This window comes from Kogia breviceps, chromosome 16 (genome assembly GCF_026419965.1).
Source record: "Kogia breviceps isolate mKogBre1 chromosome 16, mKogBre1 haplotype 1, whole genome shotgun sequence".
NCBI classification, from domain to species: domain Eukaryota; kingdom Metazoa; phylum Chordata; class Mammalia; order Artiodactyla; family Physeteridae; genus Kogia; species Kogia breviceps.
Genome location: NC_081325.1, coordinates 77373163 through 77397239, shown reverse-complemented (window position 1 = coordinate 77397239; position 24077 = coordinate 77373163). Strand labels below are relative to the sequence as shown.

The following is a 24077-nucleotide window of genomic DNA, read 5'->3' as shown; positions in this document are numbered from 1 at the left end:
AATTCACACACATACCACATTTCTTAACAGGAAGCTACACAATGAGATGAGATAAACGCTTGCCACTGAGAGGGAAAAAAAATGCACATTCTGAGTCAATAAAATGTTTTGACTAAGGTGCTTCTCTAGAGAAAGAAAACCAACTACTTCCTGAAATAGAAATCTATTCAACAAAAAGCAAAAACAGAAAAATCTTAGGGTACAGAGAAAGTCTGTACTGTGGGAATAGAGGAAAGTCTCATTAATAGGGCACACAGTTACCCCGGGGAGCTCGTGCTTAGGAGATAAGCCTGCCCCTCCCGTGGGCCTGCCATGCGGGCTGAGGGCACACTCGCCCACCCTCCACGCCCCTCAGGTCCACGCTCCCACGCCTTTCCTCAGGGGGTTCTCAGGAGGGGCTGCATGTTAGGATCTCCCAGGACCTTAGAAAACCAAGACACTCAAGCCACATCCCAGATTAATTAGCAACAAATTAGAATCTCCAAGGAAGGGACCCCGAATCAGAAAGTTAACACTCGCCAGGTGATTCCATGCAGCCAAGGGTGAGAAGCACCTCCCTGGAGAGAGAGGGAAGGTGTCAGGAACCCTCTCCCCAGGCAGGCTCACCCCCTCGCACCCATGACCATCCTCTATAAGCACAGAGAAGAGGGAACACATACCCTACAGATCTTGGAATCTACCCAACTGGGAACGTGTATTTCCAAAAACTCACCCTCACTATTACATTTAAGTTAATTAAAGATACAGTAAACTAATCCAATATTCTCAAACTTATCCTACAGGTTTTCTACCAAAAAAACTCATAATATTAAATGTATTCGTTATAGTTCATTTTTAATATCTTACTTTCAAAACAAACAATACCACCTAATGAAATACAACAAATACCAAACGACGTGGACGTGGAAACCAGGCTGGAAGGGACCCAGAGTATCTAAAGTGGGACACAGAGATACTTTCTGAGAAGTGTCTGTCGTCGCCCACAAAGAGGGTGGGGCTGGGATGAGCCGCGAAGGAGGCCGATGGTCCTTCCGAGCTTGAAGGCCACCCCCCCACCCCCGTGGCTGCAGCCCTACACCGTGTACTGAAGCCCCCTGGGCCTCAGCTTCGCATCCTGGAGACGGGAACAGACAAAGGCCTGAGGATGAGGATGCCAGTGACGGGAGGCAGCACCGCGCCAATGCCCCACAAGTTCAAAAATGAGTGACATTACAAATACTCAATCTTGGACACCAAACCTCAAGGTCTCCTGAAAAAACTGACCCACGGATAACTACATTCTACCAAGGAAAATTCTCTTTTTCTGTAAAATACAAACAAGCACAGAACAAAACAAAGCAAGCACCCTCAAGGTGGGGTGCTCAGGAACGGAGAAGAACACTCGAGAGCCCGTCCGGACGACAGGCCACGCGGCTCCGCACGGCGGCAGGCGCTGCCTCCACGGCCCCCCAGCGGCGCCCCAGCTCGCGCTCGAGCGGGCGGCCACCTCACTCGCCAGCACGCCGCGGCTCCCCGCAGAGCTCCGTGCACACCAGAGGCGGCGGCAGCCCCACCACCGGCATCGCTCCGCACCCGTCCAGCAGAGGCCCAGGTCCTCAGCGCACCCGAACCTCTGACCACTGACCCTCAGAAAACACTGTCAGTGCCACACCACCAAAAGGGCTGAGCCGGAACGGCCCGTACCTGGCCCAAACTCAACCTCCCAGCCTTCACTTTTGCTAGCCCTCTAAATCATCCTATTTCGACATATTCCTTATTTCTACTTAACATCACATTTCCAGATGTTCAGGTTTAGTTCCAGAACTAACACCTGAAATAAGGAGGACTCACCTGCACCCGAGGAAGATGAGGCTGCACATACGTCGATCGTCACCGGCACCAACCTGGCAGGCCGAGGCGATCCGGGTGGCCCACGCGCACGGGCCGGAGCTCTCAAACGTGCAAACCTCTAACCAGAAAGAGGACGACTGTGTTTTGGCAGAAAGAGCCACTGTGGTTTTCAGGGACGCATCACCAATAATGTTGTAAAATAAAGAGGTTTCCAAGGCACAAGATAAGAACCGATGGTGATCAATCCAGAAAGTTCACATTCATCACAGTATTTTCCAACTTCCTTTTTTTATTCTTTTAAAATTTATTTATCTATTTGTGGCTGCGTTGGGTCTTTGTTGCTGCGCGCGGGTTTTCTCTAGTTGCGGTGAGCAGGGGCTACTGTTCATTGCAGTACGCGGGCTTCTCATTGCGGTGGCTTCTCTTGTTGCAGAGCACGGGCTCTAGGCACGTGAGCTCCAGTAGTTGTGGCTCGCGGGCTCAGCAGTTGTGGCTCGCGGGCTCTAGAGCACGGGCTCAGTAGTTGTGGCGCATGGGCTTAGTTGCTCCATGGCGTGTGGGATGTTCCCAGGCCAGGGTTCAAACCCGTGTCCCCTGCGTTGGCAGGCGGATTCTTAACCGCTGCGCCACCAGCGAAGTCCCCCAACTTCCTCTGTCTAACTCCAGGTCACCCCTAAAGAGGGGTGTGCGTCCCAACCCACTGCCACACCTTCCCATGGGTTTTGGCCAACGAGCTGTGAGCACACGTACCCGCTCTGACCCGGACAATGCGTGCCAGGCCCCAGGCGAAGCTTTAGCAGCCTTCGGTCGTTTCAGCCAGCCTCCCCGGTCTTTTCCTTTAAGTGTGCCTGGCAAGGCCCAAACTGGAGCTGCCGCACCAGCCTGGACCCGAGAATAAAGAGGACACTCGGAGCACAGCAACCCCTTCTCTGCAGCCAACAAGATGGGCAGGATACACCTTCAGTGTTGTCAGCGCAGAGACGAGGGGGCTGCTGGCTAACACAGCACTGCCTGGCAAGGGCTGGCGATCCATCCACATCCCACATTCTCCCTAACTGAACTGGCTCTTGAAGGGTAGAGTACATCTCCAAACAACAAGCAGGAAAACAACGGTACTAAAGTGAAGCAGTCAGCTCCCGTAAAGCTGGACCATTTTAACACTAAATGGTAGAAGTTAAAACCTCTTAGGCTGCGTCGCAGAATTCCCTGTTATTCAAAATAAGACTGCTCCCCAAAGCACCCACCACTCCGTGGCAGACAGAGCGCTTCCCTCCTTCCCAAATTCTAAAGACGGTCCTCACATAACCGCTGAAGGCCGCTGCTTTACAGAAATCTCCAAGAAAAGACACAAATGCCTCCGAGCTCGCCCTGAAAGAGCTCATTCTCACTCAGAAGACTTCCCCGCCCCTCCCCGTTGATCAGCGACCTTGAGCAGGTGCCATAAGAGCCAGGAAGGAAGGCGGGGTCAGGAGATGGAGGGCGACCAGAGCACAGTGCCACCTGCACCCTCCAGGTCATCCCGGCCGTAAAACAAGTCACCCTAAAACTCAGAGGCCCAACAACAGGTGGTCTGGGTGTCAGGAGCCCAGAGCCACCTGGCGGGGACGTGGCTCAGTCTCCCGCGGGGAGGCCCCAGCTGTCCACCGCCAGCCCGACAGCTCCCGGGGCTGAGGCACTGGAGCGGCGGCTCACCGCCTGGCTGTGTCCTCATGGCACGGACAAGGCCCCAGGGACGGCGATGGGGCAGCGAGAGCAGGCGCGGGAAGGAAGCCCGGGGCCTGCATCCCAGGAATGGCGTGACCAGCGCTCCAGACCGTTCCACTCTAGGGAAGGGGCCACACCCCACCTTCAGGAGCGAGGGGTGGCCCTGCTGGGAAACCAGCCGCCTGCCCACCCCCTATGGGAGTCCTGCTTCCCGCACCACACTCTTCTCCCCAAATCCAGCTGCCACCCCTCTAACTGGGCCCATCAGATGTCACAGCCACTCACTCGGCGGAGGGCTGCCATTCCTGACAAAGAAGTGGGGCGGGCCCCCGCCCCGGCAGGGTGACGGGAGGATGACGAACACGTCCGTCCGAAAGGCTCCCCTAACCCCAGCATCAGCGAGCTGCTTCACCTTGGAGTCCAGATGCACAGATGGTACTACCTTCCACGTAATACAACAGAAAAGCAAACTTCACTTCACAAAATAGAGTGTGTTATACTTCACGTAAGGAAGATCTTGTTAGGCAGGAACTCTCCAACTGTAAGCAAGTGAAACCCAACTCAAACTGGCTTAAACAAAAGGAGAAATTACTGGTTCTCATAACTAACAAGTCAAGAATGGCAAGAGCCACAAGCGCGGAAGTCAGAAGCTTCAGGCCACATCTCCTGACTCGGCTGCCTCTGTGTGGGCTGCAGTTTCAGGAAATGTCCTGGCTCATGAGGCAACGTGGCTGCCAGCAGCTCCAGGCCACAGCCAACAAGGCCACCACCTCTGCTGCACCTGGCTGGTCCTGCCTGAGTCACAGCCACATGGCCAGAGGCAGAGCAGCAAAGGCGAGCTGGGCAAGGCCCAGACGGTAAATGTGCCAAAGCCTCCTGGCAACCTGCACACGCACGCGACTTGGTGCAGGCAGGTAAGGCAACCCTGGGCGGCACCAGGACGGACCCACGGATCCAACAAAGGACGACACAGTGTAGTGAGCTGTTACCACCAGCGCCCCAGAGTCTCATCAGCAATCACAGCGACCTGGCCTTTGCAGAACCCAGACATCACAACCACAACGGACTCTGACCCAGCTGGCCACACTGATACAGACGCAAAAGTAGATGGCTCGCCCCTAAATGATGTCACCACCAGCTGATGACACCCCTGGGCGTACCCAAAGAGAACATCCCAGGCAATGTGGAGAAGTCTTCCTTCCCCCACCCCAGTACTGATGGAGAGACCCCTCACTACACAAGGCAGACCAACCAAGCACTTTCTCAGCTCATGTAGCCTTAATATTCCACATGCAAGCAGCCAGGTCAGCTCCTCAGAAGAGTGTTCATGAGGAAGCTATTTCTGACACAAGAAATTGTAACTTTGGGCACAGTTCTGGAGTGTGGTTCTCGAAGTTTAAAAATATAATCTTGTCCTATCACATTGTCAGATGGAATCTGTGATTTTAGAACAAGATGAGTAAAGACGAATCTTAAGTAAGTTGTGCTATTTAAGTTTAATGCAAATGGTCCACATTGTTGGGGATAGACATGTGGAAAACAGGGATCCAGCAGGGAATTCTCGCCTCCTTGGCTTCTGTAGATTTTGTACTTAATTCCACCTACTCCTACGCCCTAGGGATAAAATTAAAGTTTGATGACGGATTCTATCAATACACAGCACTTTCACCCAATGTGCCCCCCATTTCTTTTAGTTTAAAATGACAATTAAATCATATTCAATTTTGTGGATTCCACTGTATCAACACCGAAACACTAGGACAGGGACCACTTATACAAGAAAAGAGACCAAGTATTTTAGGTGGTTTCTAGGAAGGGTTGGGGTGGAAGCGAGAACAAAGTCCTGAGAAGCGAGGTAAGATGACTGATGCAATGAAAGGGCTGCTACGTCTCCGTCCACCGTAAAGGAGCAATCATCCCAAACAGACATCACCAGGTGGGGAAGAAGAGGATGAAGCATCCACTGAAGCATGCCCTGGGTGCTATGCTGCAGATTTCATATCAATCTTATTTTATAAAGGGGGAAAATGGGGCTCCAAAACACGGTATGACAGGCTCCACAGGAGAGCAAAGAACTGAACCCGATCAGTCACTGCTACTCCGCCTGCCACACACATGGGTCAGCGGGGCAGCACCCATGGGCCCATGGGTCCCAGAGCCAGCTGGCACAGGCGCAGCACCCCATCAGCCCACCGTGGGCTCCTAGTCCGACTCCTAGGGACAGTGAGGCAAGCCTGCAGAGAACAGCCACACGGTCGCCAGACAGGGAGGGTCTGGGCAGGTCACCACAACTACTTAGGCTGACAATTAGTTTAGGTGCTAACACAGAGAGCCAAAAGGGCAATGAGTACCTTGCGTTAACTTTAATACTCAAAACAAGTAGTTATAAAACCCAAACTTTGAGAAACATTTCAAGACAGTAAACTGCACACATACATAACCTCCCTCCCTCCCAAGGTTCCACTGAAATAACAGAGAAGGCAGGCTTTAAAAACAATAGTAATAAATGGGACTTCCCTGGTGGTCCAGTGGTTAAGAATTTGCATTCCAATGCAAGGGACATGGATTCAATCCCTGGTCGGGGAGCTAAGATCCCACGTGCCATGGGGCAACTAAGCCCGCTAGCCACAACTACTGAGCCCGCGAGCCACAACTGGAGAGAAGCCCGCATGCCCACATGCTGCAGTAGAAAATCCCGCATGCTGCAATGAAGATCCTGAGTGCCACAACTAAGACCCGACACAGCCAAATAAATAAATAAACAAATAAAAAGAAAAATTTTTTTAATATATCTAGTATATAACCAAACATACTTTATTAAAAATAGTATCTGGGAGAGTGGAAAGTGAGTGTGTTACGGAGTGTGGTCTGATGTAGTATGAACGCCCAAGAGCACTTGAGGTTGGAGGGCAGGAATTTAATGTGACGTGAGTTGGCATGATTAAGTATAAAAAAAAAAAGACAGTAATAAAGACTCGACTGCAGTGCTAAAGCGGGGAGCGGAGAGGCCATAAGCAGTCGAAGTGAGGCTCAGGGAATCCCTGAGGACAGGAAATAGATGGGCTCTGCGTGATCAAGAAGTGCTCTACACAGCACCTGTGAGGAGCCTGGGGGAACAGTGCGGGGAGTCCTCCAGCACCAGGGCAGGAGAACAGCGCCCAGTAAACCGCAGCACGGCAGCCCCTTCCTCTAGGAGAGGCCAAGCACCCAGACCCCACCCAGGAGAGCCCGCTGCCTGCACTGGCTTCCCAAAGTAAGTGACAAAACTTGAGGTGCTGCTAGACCCACGTAACAGGCACTGATAGGAGGAAACAAAAATGAAATGCCCTAGGAGCTCTACCCACAATAAAGCCTGAACTGCCCCAGAGCCGGAGGGGGGCAAGCAAGTGGGATGCAGGGACAGTCCCCCCCTCCACCCGGCTCACGGGCGCCGCCCACAGTTCCCCGGCCTGCTCCCAGCCCAGCCCCACGACGAAAGCCCCCCCCCCCCACCTACGTGGCTTTACATTCCCATCGGCTACTGGGCCCGTATTCACAAACAGGAAGAGGAACCAAGGCCACGTTTGACAGAAGAGTGAAGAGGAGGACGAGTGAGTCCCGGCTCTGAACAAGACGCAGCAGACATACTCTCCCATTCCTCCACCTCCGTGCAGCCAAAAGCCCCGGGCGTCCATACACAACAGGCGTAAGACAAGACAGTGCTGGAGGCGACAGGCCAACTGGCTACGGGCTTCAAGACCTCAGAAACAACCTGGCAGTGGGTTCTCTGGATCTTCTTTTTGCTTCCCCAGACTGGGTGCTGGAGAAGCCTGCAATCCAGACACACCAAAGGGTGCAGACTAACCAAGTGCCGGGAGAAGCCTGCCCTCTCGGGCCAGAGCACCAGGAAAGGAGCAGCCCGGCAGACAGGAAACCTCTAGACAGTAACCAACCCCCCACCAAAGCCCGCAGGAAACACGGCCCACCCTACCAAGGCCTTAACAAAGTGCCCTCCCTCGGCCCTGCCCACAGGGGCCCGCAGAGTCACACTGAGTTCCTCAGCTTTCAGACAGGAGTAAAGTCTAAGACGATAAATCAAGAGATACAGGCTTCTGGCTCATTATTTATAAAGGTAACTACTGAAAAATTAAGAATCACCAAACAGTGCCATTAGTAAAATGTGGGCCACAGAGGGATTGTGAGAACTCGGCATGCGTGCTAAGTCCTGTCCTCTCACGCGGGTCTAAAGGAAGCCAGAGCAGGGCAGAGAGGGGGAGCTGGGCTAGAGGAGGATGTCACAGGTAAAAATCGAAAGGGCTTTGAAAGAATTCGCTATTACAGTGAGAAAACGAGAACGTACAAGTACGTCATAAACTATTCAGTGCTGCGCAAGTTTAACTTTCACCACACACGAGACATTCAAAGGAAGCTTGAGTGACCAGAAAAGTCAGAATGGTAGATGGTGCTTGACATGAGACTTGAGGGTAGATCCAAGATCAAAACATCCAGATGGAGGGGTTCAGACCATTTCATAGAGAAATAAAGCCAAGAAAAATTCAGCTGTGACCAAATATTTTCATTCAGAACATCGTTGTTTTTTTCTAAAAATTAGGCGCCAGTACTTCTACCTAAATGCCATAAAATGCTACATCTCTCTCTGCCTTTCTCTATTTAACTTCCTGTTTCCAGTACGCGTACATTGTGCACTGATTTCAAAATAAGTACCGTTTACTAAAGCTTGCCAGCACAAACACGATGCCATAATGAGGACAACGTGGCCACTGGCACGCTGTCTCCCTAGAATTCTTCGCCACTTACTGGTCTTAACTCCACCTTGTAGAGCTATATTTGAGTCCCCAGTGCTGGGCCCAATTTCTCTTAATAAAAAGTTTTCTCAAACGTTTGGGCACTTGTCTATCTAGTCTGAGCACTCCCTTCCAAGCCTATTAGGATCTCCAAGAGAACGAGTACATTCTACCCTCAAAGTTCAAGGGTATCACATACCCCCAAGCAGTTGGGATCCGGAATGCTACAATTCCCCTTTAATTCCTCTTTAGGACAGTTCATCAATTTTAGGACAGTTCATCAATTTTAGGACGTTTTGTTGGTTCAAATCAACTTGAGAAGCCTGGGGGAAGCAGGAAGCAGCGGCAGGCCCCACCCACCCAGGGGTGCCCCGCCTGGCCAACTGGAGGGTCTCCTTCTCTCTCTGAATCCCAACCCCATGTCACCGTCCCTCCTGCAGGACTTAGTCACTGCCCAGTATCCCAGTTACGTATATTCACTTCATGAGCCATACAACGCTCCACGATGCTTCTGGCAGACACATGTTGTGCCTGTGTGTGTCTCCTCAGAACAAGGCTCAGGCGATGTCCTCATAAATCCTGTGCAGACTGACAAACAGCACTTGGAGAAACACTTCCCTGCTCCACACTCACAATGAAAGAGAGACGCACTCTTCAGTCTCTATCCAATAAACGCTCTGGCTGAAGGATCCACCACCTCATCCTATTTGAGCTGGGTACCAGTCATCCTAGGGACGCTCCAGTCACATGAGAAGTCAAACTCTCTCTCCCAGCGCCGGCTCTAAAGTAAGATTCCAACAAGATGCTGGAAAACGAGAAGGGAAGTTTCCAGGTCTTCTCTTGGCAGAGAGACGTCAAATCTGAAGTTGGAACAACACGAGACTCTCACCATAGATACATTCCATCCCCTGAGCCGCTGTGTCCTTCCTGGTCCTTCAAACATCGCCATTTGACTGAAGTGCTTCAAACTGCTGACCGTGACCCTCAATAAAGAATGCATTTCACATCCCAACCAGTACACACACACACACACACAAAACCCAGACAGTTGTTGCGCAATCTGAATTTTTAATAAATTCACCACTAAGAGATAAGCAGTTAACAAATGCAACAAGGATAGAATTTATTCAGGCTTTAAATAAAGTTGCTAGGGAGCCATGGGTTCTAATTTCTTTATTCTCCAGTTATAAATCTTTCACTACTCTGAATGGCTTTAACTGAGTTATGTATTACACCCAGAATGATGGAGGGAGATGTAGAAAATTAACATTCTGCAACTAAACCCCCTAAATCTTAAGTACCTTCGCTCTTCAGCTGCATGGTGCAGATCATTTATACCTACATTAACACATTTATTACAAATTCAAATTGCATGAATAGAGACACTACATTCAATAGTTCCCCCAAGAACATCTAATGCCCAGGCGCCCACAGCCTTCCCGCTTAACGGAGCTTCCACTAACTGGAGGGCCGCCGTCCCCTTCTTCCAGCTGACCTGTAGTTCTAAATTTATAAGTTCTGGAATCTCTGTAAACCTGGATTCAAGTACCAACTCTGCCCCTTAGTGACTATTAGAGATCAGGCATATTCCCTCACCTCCCCGCATCTCATTTCTCCTCTGTGTACCGGGGCTCGCTGCATCTACCTGGCAACACTGCCTTGTGGCTGCTTCGGTACTTAGGAGCCAGTCAGCAAGCTGCTATGTGGTTTTAAAGGCCTTGACAGGCATACCTTGGAGATACTGCAGGTTCGGTTCCAGACCACCACAATAAAGCGAATATCACAATAGAGTCCCATGAATTTTTTGGTTTCCCAGAGCAAATAAGTTATGTTTATATTGCAGTCTGTTGAGTGTGCAACAGCATTACGTCTAAGAAAAAAAGGTTATCTTAATTTTAAAATACTTTATAGCTAAAAAGTGCCAACCACCATCTGAGCCTTCAGCTACAGTCATAATCTTTTGCTGGTGGAGGGTCTGGCCTCAACATTGATGGCTGCTGACTTTTCAGGGTGGTTCGTGGTTGCTGAAGGCTGGGGCGGCTGCTGCGCTTTCTTAAAATAAGACAACAATGAAGCCTGCCACGTCCACTGACTCTTCCTTTCACGATTTCTCTGCAGGATGCGGTGCTGTCTGATACCATTTTACTCACAGTGGAACCTGTTTCAAAATCGGAGTCAGTCCTCACACACCCTGCCGCTGCTGTATCAACTAAGTGTACATCATATTCTAAATCCTCTGGTGTCATTTCAACCCTCTTCACCAGGAGGAGATTCCATCTCAAGAAACCACTTCCTTTGCTCATCCATAAGCAGCAGCTCCTCGTCCGTTAATGTTTTATTGTAAGCAACTCGGTCCCATCTTCAGGCTCCACTTCTAGTTCTAATTCTCTTGCTGTTTCCACCACGTCTGCAGCTCCTTCCTCTCCTGAGGTCTTGAACCCCTTGAAGTCATCCATGAGGGTTGGAATCAACTTCTTCCAAACTCTGTTAATGTTGATATTTTGACCATTTCCTATGAATCACAAATGTTCTTCATGGCATCCGGAACGGTAAATCCTTTCCAGAAGGTTTTCAGTTGACTCTGCCCTGATCCATCAGAGGAATCACCATCTGTGGCAGCTGTAGCCTTACAAAATGCACTCCTTAAATGATAAGACTTAAAAGTTGGAATTCCTCCTTGATCCATGGGCTGCAGAAAGGATATGGTGTTAGCAACATGGAAACAACATTAATCTCATTGTATAGCGCCACCGGAGCTCTTGGGTGACCAGGTACGTTGTCAATGAGCAGTAACATTCTGAAAGGAATCTTTCTGAGCAGTAGGTCTCAAGAACAGGCTTAAAATTCAGTCAACCATGTCGTACACGAAGGTGCTGTCACTCAGGCTTTGTTGTGCCATCTGCAGAGCAGAGGCAGAGTAGTTCAGCGTAAGTCTTAAGGGCCCTAGGGTTTTCCGAATGTGGCAAATGAGCACTGGCTTCAACTTAATGTCACCTGCTGCATTAGCCCCTAATGAGAGAGTCAGTCTGACCTTTGAAGCCAGGTACTGACCTCTCCTCTCTAGCTATGAGAGTCCTCGAGAGCACCTTTTTCCAACAGAAGGCTGTTTCATCTACATTAAAGATCTGTTGTGTAGTGTAGCCGCCTTCACTGATTATCTTAGCTAGATCTTCTGGATAACTTGCTGCAGCTTCCATATCAGCACTTGCTGCTTCACCTTGTACTTTTACGTTATGGTGATGGTTTCCCTCCTTCAACCTCATGAAGCAACAACCTCGGCCAGCTTCAAACTTTTCTTCCGTAGCTTCACCTCTCTCAGCCTTCATAGAATTAAAGAGAGGGAGTTGCTCTAGATTAGGCTTTGGCATAAGGGAACATTGTGGCTGGTTTCATCTTCTATCCAGCTCCCTAAAATTTTCTCCATATTACCAATGAGGCTGTTTTGCTTTCTTATTTGTGTGTTCACTGGAGTAGCACTTTTAATTCCCTTCAAGAACTTTTCCTTTGCATTTACAACTTGGCTAACTGTTTGGTGCAAGAGGCCTAGCTTTCAGCCTCTCTCAGCTTTTGACACAGCTTCCTCACTAAGCTTAATCATGTCTAGCTTCTGAATTAAAGTGAGAGACGTGTAACTCTTCCTTTCACTTGAACACTCAAGAGGCCACTGTAGGGTTATTAACTGGCCTAGTTTCAATATTGTTGTGCCTCAGGGGACAGGGAGGCTGGAGGAGAGGGAGAGATGGGGGAACGGCTGGTTGGTGAAGTGGTGAGAACACACACAACATTTATTAAGTTCTGCCACCTTATGTGGGTGTGGTTTGTGACAACCCAAAACCAGTGCAATAGTAACAAAGATCACTCATCACAGGTCACCGTAGCAAATATAATAATGGAAAAGTATGAAACACGTCATCGAGAACTACCCAAATGCGACACAGAGACATGAGGTGAGCATGACGTGAGCACATGCTGTCGGAAAAGCAGCACCAACGGACTTGCTCCACGGATAGTTGCCACAAACCTTCCATCTGTAAGAAATACAGCATCTACAAAAGTGTGGGAAGTGTGTACCTAGGTATGCAGAGCTCAGAAGCGAATGGCTAAGCTCACAAATAGTACCAGTCTTCAGATTCTGGAAAGCAGAGGTAACATTCTCTCCTCTCCCACACGCCAAACTATACACAACTTTCTAGCTTGGATCCCAACACCACCCTCAAATGTCCCTTCCTGACCAGAGCTTGAGGTCCCAAAGGCAGCCTCGTGCCAAAGTCCCCATCAGGCAACCCCGAGAGGAAGGAGCCCAGGCAAGGGCTCTGGGGCCCCACCCCGCAGCCTGCAGGGCAAGTACAAAGGGAAAGGGCGCCTTCACAACGGAGAGACCCAGTGGACGTCACCTTAGCCAAGTGATGGAACTCAGCGCCGGCAGCACGGAGCATGTCGACATCACAGGTCTGATACGACGCGCGGGAACACAGAACGGCACCTGCGCAGAATTCTTGCCTAAAACGTTTGGCCCGAATCAGATCCTGTTCAGACCTGGGGCACACTACATGACAACAACCCCAGATTCTTCAAAAACGTGCAAGTCATCGAGGACAACGGTGGAGGAACCGTTCTGGAAACTACAGAGACCAACGAGACACGACAAACTGAATGCAACGCAAGACCCGTTTGGTCCCTGTGTTTAAACAAAAGCCACAAAGGTCACCTGGAGACCATTGGGACCGCATCTGAGACGGTATCCCTGGAGCAGTGTACAGTGTCTGGGCTGTGCCAGCAGGACGTGGTTACACAGGAGGAGGTCCCCGTTTTAAAAAGGCACGTGCTGAGAGCATCCAGAGGCCAGTGTCACGAAGCGTACACACGGGTTAAACGGTTAGTGAAGCGATGTCTGCACGACGATGGAGTGAAGGCACAGGGCACTTACCCTCGTCTTCCTGCCTTTCTGCTAGTTTTAAACCTCTCAAGATAAAGGAAAGGGGGGCAGATTATGGGGCGCTCTCGCACCCCCTCGCCACTCTGGCTTCACTTTTAAGTAGACAGGGAAGACTTCACTCACCATCCACCGTTTTCCTGTAAAGGTCTCATGGAACAAGGACTCAAACCAGCAATCCCGATAGGCCCCCGTCACCTCAATCGCTGCCACACCAACTTCCCTCAAATGCCCACAACAGCCAGGCTGGCCTGATTCTGCCACGAGAAGCCCAGAGGAAAGCAGACTTCCCTGTCTGTCTCTTCAGCTGGGCAGGCTCCTTGGCCCTTCGGCAAGCTTGGCAAAAACACACGGCTCCCTCTCCGGGCCAGACCGCTCCTGGTGTCACCAAACCCTCATTTGAAAGGCCCACCAGGTCACCTTTAAACACGAACTAATTGAATCAGATACTCTCCAAGGGGATGCTGGAATCACTACTTGAAAAGCTCCACAGTCTACAGCCCAAGCTGATACCACGATCTACCTATTAGTCTTCCTGAAGCGCACCAGCACGCGCGTCATTAACCCCAGAGCACGGCGGAAGATCCTAATGGTGGGAGGCCGTGAGGCCCTTCCCTTCTCAGCTCAAGGACCAGGCACTTTCTCTAAACTACCAGGGAAAACACCCAATACATACCAAATAAATTGGGTCCAAAATCTGGGACAAATTAGGTCAGAAATGCATATTCTGGCTAGGAAGTTCTGTTTTTAAAACATACAAAATGCAGATCTTCACATCTAAACATGGTCTGAAAGGCCTCGAGATTTGTTTTGCTCTGTAATTATTCACTGGGAATCTCTCCGCTCGCTGGTTCCCAGGACTTAAGGGAACTCCTCAGGGACACAAACTGCTTTAGGGCAACGGGGGGAAGGGGCTGCGCCTTCCTGCGAGACCAACGGGGAAATGCCTGTCAGGAAAAGGGGTCCCCTTCCTGCGAGACCAATGGGGATTTTCTTGATTTGTTTTAAAATGAAAATATCAATAGAAAAGTGACAGCTAGGGCTTCCCTGGTGGCGCAGTGGTTGAGAGTCCGCCTGCCGATGCAGGGGACACGGGTTCGTGCCCCGGTCCAGGAAGATCCCACATGCCGCGGAGCGGCTGGGCCCGTGAGCCGTGACCGCTGAGCCTGCGCGTTCGGAGCCTGTGCTCCGCAAAGGGAGAGGCCACGACAGTGAGAGGCCCGCGTACAGCAAAAAAAAAAAAAAAAAAAAGTGACAGCTAAAAGATATTCAAAGAAGTCTGTTTAACTAGACTTTAAAAAGGTGAGAAATAGGAAGTAAAAGAGGGGAGTGAGGTCAAAAGGCAGGACCCCAAGTGCCTAGAATTTCCTATGGCCAGAGAAACAGGCGGTCGCACCAGCTCAGGACTCTCCCCACGGGCAGGCAGAACGCAGCGTCCGAGAGCAGCTGCTCTGAGCCGCTTCCAGAAGGCCACTGGGCCGTGGCCAGTTTGCAACAGGAGGAAGGGCATGTAGAGGGACAAGGGTACACAGCAGAGCGGCACGTGGGCTTCTCCAACACACAGCGGCCCACCCTGCTCCGGGTCCTCCTACGGCCTTCCACGGTGCGGCCAGAGAACACGGTGCGGACCAAGAACTCAGCCCTGCGCGCCACCTCGGGACGTGGAAACAAATGTCCCCCCGAGGCTCCCGCCAAGAACCCACCCAGCTGACACCCCGTCCAGGGCCTGTGAGACCCCAAGCACAGAGCCCAGCCGAGCTCACTGGACCGCTGGCCTCACTGCAGAACTGAGAGGCAGGAAATGGCAGTGTTTCTGCCACTACATTTGGGGTCATTTGTTAGGCAGCTACAGAAAACCAACACACCACACCAGCTGTCTCACAAATAAAATGCAAGAACTGAGATCGATATTACCGCAGAGCTGCTATAAACCCACCGAAACCAAAACTTCTGTAAGAGATCTAGACTCTCAATTCAGTTCTCCCTTTGGCAGAAACTGAGGCACCTTTCTCATTCCAGTTGATAGTAGACTTGGTACAACACGGGAAACAACAGTGAATGGAATGAAAGTACTTTTATCGACCTTAGAAAAATGTACGTTTTTTTGAAACAAAAAACAAAACAGGTTAGGAGACGCTTTTGCTACCCTGCAGTACTGAAGAAAGCACTTCCGGGATCAAGTCTGCCCCCTCGGCTTAGTGAAGCGGGCAGTCGGCTCCTAGCCTCGGAACCGCCCTGGCAGCCGGACACCACTCCCTGGGGTACACGAGAGCTGCTCCAGATACCCTTCCAAATGACTCAGAGCACCGACACATGCCTCCACAGGATCAGAAGCTGTCTTCGGGCTCAGGTCAGGTCACAGGGTGCAACCACCAGACCGCTGGCGCGCCGCGGCGCTGCAGCTACTGCTCAGCTAGGCACGTCCTCACCCTAAAGCGCCATCTCTGGCACAGGCTGGTCATGAGCCAGGTCGCCTCCTTCTTACATGAGCACCTTGCGTGAAGGAGCTCCACGAGGAGCTCTGACAAACCGAGCAGCTGTGGAAAGATGAAACAACTAGAATTTTACTAATGAACGCCCCTCGAAAGCGACAAGCTAACCATTATCAACACAATAAACTGAAGATGTCGCGATGTCTCATCTTCTGCCTCTCAGATGATCACACAGACCGAGTCCAAGGTCTACAGATTATCCTTTCCAAGGTCACATTTTACAGAAGACGACACTGAGTCCCAAAGAGGCTACCGGCACTTACCTGCGCCGAACGTTTCCAGACATCTTCTGGGGATCTGCCCCCATACAAACGCAATTCATGGACATCCAAATTGAGGTCTGACCCAAGAGTGGAGAGCAGCAGGTGTCTACCTTCAAAGCCCTACAGAGCGTCCTGAATGCACCTGTCCTACATGCTGGCACCTCCTCAGCAGCTGGCCACGGCTGAGACCATCCTTCCTGCAAAAGGACAGTCCATTCCCATGAAGCATGTCTGAACGACACATCAGAACCTGCAACGTGAGCTAAAAAGATGGAGGCACGACAGTTCACACGGATAAAGTGAACATTAACGGATTAACCCTTACTGCTGCCCCGTCCATCCTGTTCACCCTTGGGCTCACACATTCAACACAGACCGGACCCGAGTGCCTATGCATGCCAGCGCTGGGAGCCACGTGTATTCAGAGTGCCCTCGAGACGCCCAGGCCAGTGGGCTGGGTGAGGAGGGAGCAGCTTCACTGAAGACTGCAACCCTGGCTTTGCAGGACGCGGACACGTGCCCAGCAAAACACCCAGCCTCTAGCCGAGCCCCTTCCTGGAGGCTCTCAAGAGCCAGACACAAAGTGAAGAGGCATGATTCCAATTCCTCCAAGAGAGCCGTCCTCCCCTTTCACCCCACAGTTCTCCTGCCTCCCACCCTCCACCACCCAACAGTGGAGGGGGGCTTTCTCAAAAGGACCCTTTGGAAAAGCAGCCCCAGGTCCGTGTGGCACTTCCTGTCATTACCACTGACGGGCAGGAGGGATGGCGGCTGCCCTGGAAGCTGTACTGAACCTCAGCGCACAAGACGAGGAGGTGCCCTCGCAGCGGGGACGGACGTGGGCCGAGCTGCCGCGTCCCATCTCAGCCTCGTTCCTCCGTCTCCTCCAGCCCGGGTCAGGGACCCGGTTCACTGGGCTTACGCAGCCTGCCTGGGACCAGCCTGGGGCTTCAGCCTCGTCAAGACGACACGTGATAGGAGCTTAAAACATCCGAGCCACCTCCACTTTTCCCATTTCACCCTTAATTCCGCCTTGCTCTGTTCCTGAACCTCTTCGGGAAGCTTCTGAAGGGGTGTCTCTGCTCAGGAGGCCTCTGGTGAGCGGGACGGTGGGCTGCTCCCCCAGCACTAGCTGTGGACGTGGGCAGGCACCCTACGCGCCAGCGCCTTAGTCTCCTGGTCACGGCGCGGGCAGAACGACCCGACCTGAGGGAGCTGCCGGAAGACGGAGCGAGCTGACCCGCGTCTACGGGGCAGGCCCGGGATGCGGTGGGCACTCAGGGGCCGCCGCTCATTCTCGCCACCTCTCGGGCTCCTCTAAGAGCTCCGCCACCAGGGGAGGCCCAGCGCAAACTCAAACTGCAGAGCTCGTCGTGCAAAGATTCTTGAGAACCTCAGAGGGGGACAGCAGAGCATTAAACCAAGCGCGGGGCTCCGCGTGACGACTTGGTGGCATGCCCGCGAGGCCAGCCCTGCTACCAGCCAAGCTCCCCTGAGAACCCCCGCTAGGAGTCAGGCTAACAGGACTGCCCTGCGATCCTCAGTTTACCTAGTCCAGCCCGGGCACAGCGTGCCCGGTGGAACGCAAACCCTGGCTCACACGCGCTGGGCTGTGACCCGAGACCTCCTCATCACCTCAAGTCTCTATCTCCTCGGCTGCAAAATGGGGAAAGCACCACCTCCTCCGCAGGACATCTGGGAGGATTAGACGATACAGCACATGTGAAACGCCTAGGCACCAACTTTGTACCTGACAAATGCTAACCCCATTTAATTCCAAGCTGGCTGCCTCCCCCAGCCTCTCCAGTGATCTAGACTCGCACGGTCCAACGTGGGGCCGCTTGCCTTGTGAGCTGCTGAGCGCTTCCAATGTAGCTGATTCAGAGTGAGAGGTGCTGCGAGTGTGAGAAACACACACCGGATCTTAAAGACTTAATGTGAAGAGACAAAGTAACGTCAATAATATTTTTATGTTAACTACACGCTGAAATAAGAACATTACACGTACACTGGGTTAAAGACAATGTATTATTAAAATTAACTTCATGTTTCTTTTCACTTTTTTAAAATGTAGTTACCAGGAAATTTTAAAAAAACAAATGTGGCTCACATTATATTTCTACTGGATGGTGCCGATCTAGACAATGAGACACCCAAAGACCTGAAGGGAAGCCTCGTCCTCCACAGTGGGAAGCAGCCTGGATGCAGAAGGGACGAACCACTCGCCCACAGGACAGCTGGCCAGGCTCTACAATGGAGCACAGAGGGTGAACGCGGACACTGTCTGCCAGGAAAAATTCAATAGAATCATAATATCAGAGTAGAACTTGACTTTCTCTGCTTATAAGTTCCTACAAGATATTCAGAGAATTGTTATTCATCTCCTAAATGACTTTTTAATTACTTACTGTCTCTCAACTTCTTTAAACGGCAAGTTCTGGCAAAAACATGAATAAACTGACTTCAAGAATTGATTGAGTCAGTCAATAAATGCTACATCGTTACTTCCAGCTCACCATGGAGTCAGGAGCACAGCTGACCGGCTAAGACAACAGACTGCTGTGTGACCTCAAACACACCTTCAGTGCAAAGTTGTAGCGAACAACTTAATTTGAATCTAGGTCCAAGGTAATGCCGGGGTGGGGCACCTCCTTCCCAGGGAAAGGACTATATACTTTTGTCTTTGTTTCAATTAATCCTGAAGCCTACATCAACAAGTTTCAAGTTTTCACATGGGCGTGTCTTAGTTATTCCAATAGTATTTTAAAATATTCTTTTGGACAAAATCTCCATCATGACCTTGTTAAAAATCTAGAAGATAACTGAGCACGAAGACAAAGAAGTTTAACAAAAGAATGTGTCCCTCGGAAATACACAAAGCCGACGAACGTTTTAGGAAGATGTAAGGTGATTTCGTTCCCTAACTCATCAGCCCATCAGCCTAGCTGATTACAAAACTGGAGAGCCCACCTAATACCTTTCCCTTCTCTCCCGACTTTAAAGACAGAAAATGAAAACTTCATCACTCACACAGAGGGAAATCGGCACATCTGCACACAGCCTCAAGCCGTGCTTCCAGCCAGAGATCCCCCGTTACAGAGCGACCCCGGAACAGTCAGAGGTTACTTGTCAGAAAGCTGGAAGGAGCACTGCAAACGTCTACAGTTTTCAAGTTTGATTTCCTAGTCTAGCAGCTTTCCTTTCACATCCTCCTTTGCGAGTCCAACGGAGGAAACCTTGAGCGCGCCATATCTGCTTCCGTTCACCATTTACGCAGAAATGCAGGCACTGCAGAAGATGCAAGAAAGAAAAGCCAAAATGTTTACCCCAAGAGATTTCCATTTTCCTGAGGGAAAGAGAAGCAGTCACAGGACTGACTGCAAAGGTGTGCTCTCACCCACTGCTACGGGCAAGGCAAAAGGATAAAAATGTCTCTGGAGACAATCTGGCAATAGTGCTTTAAATGTTTAAAAGCCCTACCTTTGACCTATGCACTGCCCTATCAGGGAATTTCTCCTTCAGGGATAATCAAAGATGAAGGATTCTGTACAGAAATGGCCATCACACAGATCACTGTTTACCACAATGAAAACTTAGAAACAACCTCTACATCCAAAAATGGGGATTAGCACCACAAACTATGAAGAAGCCATTAAAAATAACTAGACAAATATTTAACACAAGAAAACAGTCACTATGTTAAGTTAAAGCATATTATAAAACATTTAAACTATGATGTCACGGATATTTTAAAAGCATATTTACGTATGTGCAAAGGGGGGAAAAGACTGAAAACTATACACTAATTTTCACATTGGTTATCTCTAGATGGCATCAGTATATAATTATTTTCTTCTCACATTTCTCCATTTCCTGAATTTTGTATAACTGAATATGGATTATGGGGTAAAGATTTTTAAAAATACATACCAACGTTGTTCAAACTACAAGAAAACGATAACAGTAAGAGCCACTGTCTACTTAGCAACTAAAACACGTGAGGCAGTGTTCTAAATGCTATATGCTAATTCATTTAATCCTACAACAAACACGAAGGGCCGGCATCGTAGTCTGATGCCCCTTCTCCAGATGGCAGAGCTGGCAGGAGGCAGAGCGGGACACAAACCCAGCGGGCTTCAGGCCGGTGTGCTTACCGGCCTCCCTCCGAAGCAGAGACCTGAGACCCACGGGCAACTACCGGCAGGTGAGCAAGGCCCTGCAAGTACACAGGACACTTTCATTAAAGGTCCAAGTCGCAGTGGGAGAGCGCGCCCAGCTGCCTGCTCAGCGTCCTCCCCAGCACGACGTACACAATTCCTGGGAAGTGAGACAAACTGGGCTTTCTGTGAAAAATGACTCTGAGAAGTGGCCGACTGCTACTGATGGTGATACAGGTGGAGAGGCCTAAGAAAGTAATGAGTCAGCTAACAGATATAAAGTTGTAAAAAACAGGTAAAAAAAATAAGATGGCATCCAAGTCGGCAAAGACTCACATCTGTGATGTGAACAAGTCCACCATTCACCCTGCAAAACAAACACCAGAGTGCCACCAAAACTGTCCCATAGAGTGAAAGTCAGAACATTTCCTCCTCAACAGTCTCACAGTAAAGGGAACAGTTCTCTTTCACAGTTTTAAGCACTAATAAACGACGATGGCATTATTTCCCTTACACAGATCTGCCTGTTCCGGCTTACCCGTGGTCATTACGGACATACATTAGTCTGCAACTGTGGACGATCTACCTAACCACACAGATTAGTATAAAGGGAGTGATGCTGCCTCCCAAAGCGGACACCACCTGCTTCTCCAGGAAGGGTCCAGAAGCAAGGCTGCCTGCAGCGGTGGAAAAGCCCCTCACTGAGGGCCAAACACGAGCTCCGTGGCCCAGCTCTGCACCACCAGTCCCCGCAGCGGGCTGCACAGCCCCGGCTGGCCTTTCTGCTTACTTCCAGCACGGAGACTCTCACATCCACCCCTGCTCCCCAGGACCTGCTGAGCGCACAACCTCTGGAGATGGGCCCACACATCAGCATTCCTTAAAAAGCCCAGCAGCAGCCCTGTGGCTAACACTCACGCAGTTAATAGTGAGAACTGATGAGTTAGGCTGCGTCTCCTTCCTGCAAAACAAGGACTGTAATAACTCCAAAGAAAAAGGAGCAAACTAAGACAACACGTGGAAGTCCTTTAGAAAGTGTTACTAATAAGCAAAAACAGCACGCTGTTGGGAACTGAAATCAGGGGTCAGATGGAAACGCTGGAAAACTATACAAAGACAGGACTTGGTCAGCATGAGCAACCTTCTCTCTCACACACGACGTCGCCTGCACGTCCAGGACAAGTTCTGTCCTCGCTACACGTGCTATGGGCAAACGAGGGTTTCCAAACACAATACTCCCAAGCTGGAGAGAATCACGGTGCCTGGCTCCTTGTATCAGTAAACTTAACTTTCCAGAAAAGTTCCAACTTTATTTATCAAGACACACATAGCTCTAAACAGGGTCATCTTACATCATTATTACACCATTAGGAACGTGAGAAAAAAACTAAATTCTTATCAAATTCCATACTATTTAAGGAAACAAAAAAGTCAAACAAGATGCTTGCTGGGAAGCAAACATTATATGAAAGATGAAAAGATCATCCAAGATATATGTGTTATTTTCCTAAACACAGTTTTCCAATTTTTAAGTTTTTAAAAAATTTTCCAAATTTAAAAATGTTTTCCAACTTAAAACTTAAATTGCTTCTCAAAGTTTAACAATAAATGCAAACTGTACAATATTGCTTTAAAATTAAAACTCCTTTCATAATCAGAACAACTCATTAGGGGAATAATACTTGATTTTCCACAGCGAGTTAAGGTGTGTATGCGTTAAAATAACTGATAAAGTAATTATGATGTTCAGTTCCTCTCTTCCTTTAAGAAATCTTAAGACAAGTTTTTTTAAAAAAATAAATTTATTAATTTATTTCCCACTGCATTGGGTCTTTGTTGCCGTGCGCGGGCTTTCTCTAGTTGCGGCGAGCGGGGCTACTTTTCGTTGTAGTACATGGGCTTCTCATTGCCGTGGCTTCCCTTGTTGCACAGCACGGGCTCTAGAGCACAGGCTCAGTAGCTGTGGCGCACAGGCTTAGCTGGTCCGTGGCATGTGGGATCTTCCCGGACCAGGGCTTGAACCCGTGTCCCCTGCACCGGCAGGCAGATTCATAACCACTGTGCCACCAGGGAAGTCCCCTTAAGACAGTTTATAATGGTGGTAGACAAGAAAATACATATACCAAAGACAAGCAGTCTGTTACAAACACAATGCAGTCTAAACTAACCCCTGGACAAAGCTACCTTGACACTTATATAGAACAAAAGCTAATCTAGAATTCAAGCTATCAATTTTGAGTTGCATGTTTGTAATTTCAAAAGCTTTCCTGTCAGTCTCTTGTCTTCCAGCATTTTGTGAAAATGAACTGTGCAGAGCTACAAAGTGTTTCAAAAGAGCAAAGTCCTTCCCTCCTCACTCCCTTTCCATGTATTTTTCTTTAAAAACACTGGGAAACCGCCCGCCACACTGTGTTCCATGTGTGAGGCTGCCTTTCAGTGAACAGGACTGTCCCTTCACATCACAGATTACAACAAGTCTGGAAGCCCAAGTTGAGTCCATACCATACAGAGCTCCTTTTTCAGAGTGACTAACAAATGTATGAGCTTTCTGATGTGCTTTTTAAAATTATTACCTCTTATTTAATTGAAAGTTTTAAAGTTTAACTTGTAACTGAGCTTGAAAAAATGTTAACTAAACTTGCCTCTATTGTAAATTTACTGGAAGAGATATTTAAATAGCACAAAATAAGCCATACTTGATTTTTTTATATAAAAGGAAACCTTTACTACCAACTACAACTGCCAGGTCATCAGTTAATCACAAATATTTACTGAAGGCCTACTATATGCCAAACACTGTTCTAGATGCTTAGGATGTGTTAGTGAACAAAGTCTCTTCTAGAACATCTTTAAATAAACTCAATTTTAAAAAATAGTAGCTATATAAAATTTCAACAGCAACCTTTGGAAAACTAAGGATGCGATGTTTTGGGTTTTTTTACGTTCAACTTTCTTTAAAACAATACCTTCTTGAAAAGTGAGTTTCAAATTTAGTCTAATGAGAAACAAAACTCAATAGTTTGAAGGGGATAATAAAATTCCTCAACAAAGGTCAGAAAAAGCAAAAACTGCTACAAGCATTTATTATCACAGCCTAACAGGGAAACTCAATGATAAAACGACAAAGCCCATCCAGCAGAGGAAAAGACCTTTCTGAAACAATATCTCTCCCACGCCTAAACAGCCACCATCTCCACTTTGGACTCTCCTCTGAGCATTTTCACTTATCTGTACATGATTTCCTCACAGACATCAAATGCTACCAACTTAATGTTTCCAATCATATTCATAAAGACAGTAATTTACTCTGTACCAAACTTCAACCAAGAGATACGCTTTCCATATAGCCTTCCTCACAGATTTGATGACTTCTACATTTATATCCCAAGAAACCTAAGAGACTGTTCTTTTAGGACGGGAAACTGCTATGGTTCTGTTGGAGATGCTTTCATACACTGTTACCTAGGAGCCTGGTATAATTCATCTCAGTACTCAGATAAGGAAACAAAGGCAGAGAGTGGTAAAGCCGCAGGTAGAAAAGGCAAGATTTAAACCCCCAACTGACTATAACCACATTAGTCTGTAATTTCCAAATAAAAAAGCAGCTAGATTTCTGATCTAAAGCCCCACCCCAGGATTAAGAAAAATCACACACGGTAACATAAGACGCGAAAGAAATTTCCAGAAAGCTGCTACTGAAAGACTGTATTTAGCACAGTGGCAAAATCCTAAGCAACATTAAAATGACACCCACGCCCCAAGACATAGATTAACATGTCCCTAACCTAAACATCAATTGTCGAAGTAAAAACCACCTAAAAGGAGTGACGCTTGGAGAACTGGGAGCCCATTTTACTTCTCCCGGCTCCGCCTGATCACCTGCTAAGGGTTCTGACGGCTGACCCAGACCTGGA

General features: G+C 49.1%; 1 protein-coding gene across 7 annotated transcripts in view; it reads right to left on the bottom strand.

Annotated features, from left to right (window-relative positions):
* The window catches only part of ARHGEF7 (Rho guanine nucleotide exchange factor 7), a 125565-nt gene that overhangs the window by 72885 nt on the left and 28603 nt on the right, over positions 1 to 24077 (bottom strand). The gene's annotated exons all lie outside the window — the stretch shown is intronic.